The sequence below is a fragment of the Octodon degus genome, unplaced genomic scaffold (assembly GCF_000260255.1).
Source record: "Octodon degus isolate 3935 unplaced genomic scaffold, OctDeg1.0 scaffold00074, whole genome shotgun sequence".
In the NCBI taxonomy this organism is placed as follows: Eukaryota; Metazoa; Chordata; class Mammalia; order Rodentia; family Octodontidae; genus Octodon; species Octodon degus.
The window spans coordinates 1,128,682-1,129,718 of record NW_004524650.1 but is presented as its reverse complement, the minus strand read 5'-3'; the positions used below and the strand labels follow the sequence as shown (position 1 = coordinate 1,129,718).

Sequence of the window (1,037 nt, the reverse complement as noted above, 5' to 3'; positions counted from 1 at the left end):
TCACAGCTGAATTCTGCAAGAAATTCATAGAAGATATAATCCCTACACTCCTCAAACTCTTCAGTGAAATTGAAAAGAAAAGAGTTCTCCCAAAATCATTCCTGGAGGCAAGTATTATGCTGATACCAAAACCAGGGAAAGACGCAGCTAAGAAAGAGAACTACAGGCCAATCTCCCTCATGAACATAGATGCAAAAATCCTTAATAAAATCCTACCAAACAGAATACAGCAAAACATCAAGAAGATCATACACCATGACCAAGTAGGATTCATCCCAGGGATGCAAGGATGGTTCAATATTCAAAAATCTATAAATGTAATACACTATATCAACAGAGTGAAAATTAAAACCACATGATCATTTCAGTTGATGCAGAAAAGGCTTTCGACAAAGTCCAACAATCATTCATGTTCAAAGTCCTACAGAAAATTGGAATAGAAGGCCTCTACTTCAATCTGGTAAAAGCCATTTATGACAACCCAACAGCTAATATAATTCTCAATGGGGAAAAACTGAAATCCTTTATTCTCAAATCAGGTATAAGACAAGGATGTCCTCTATCACCCCTCCTCTTCAATATAGTTCTGGAATCATTAACTACAGCCATTAGACAAGAGGGAAAAATAAAAGGAGTAAGAATAGGTAAAGAAGAAGTGAAACTATCATTATTTGCAGATGACATGATATTTTATTTGGAAGACCCAAAAAACTCCACTAAGAAACTACTAGAATTAATAGACAAATTCAGTAGCATAACAGGATATAAAATCAATCACCGAGGAAAATGAAATATCTGGGAATTCATCTAACTAAATAAATCAAATATCTTTTCACGGAAAATTACAGTATTTTGAAAAAAGAGATAACAGAAGATTTCAGAAAATGGAAAGATATTCCCTGCTCCTGGATAGGAAGAACCAGCATTGTGAAGATGGTCATACTCCCAAAATTGTTGTATAGATTTAATGCTATTCCTATGAGACTACCACCAACATACCTCCCAGACCTAGAGAAAATGTGCCTAAAATTTATCTG

At 34.7% G+C, this 1,037-nt stretch overlaps 1 protein-coding gene across 1 annotated transcript in view; it reads right to left on the bottom strand.

Moving 5' to 3' along the window:
* Nucleotides 1-1,037, bottom strand: part of Plppr5 (phospholipid phosphatase related 5) — a 149,235-nt gene that overhangs the window by 80,295 nt on the left and 67,903 nt on the right. The gene's annotated exons all lie outside the window — the stretch shown is intronic.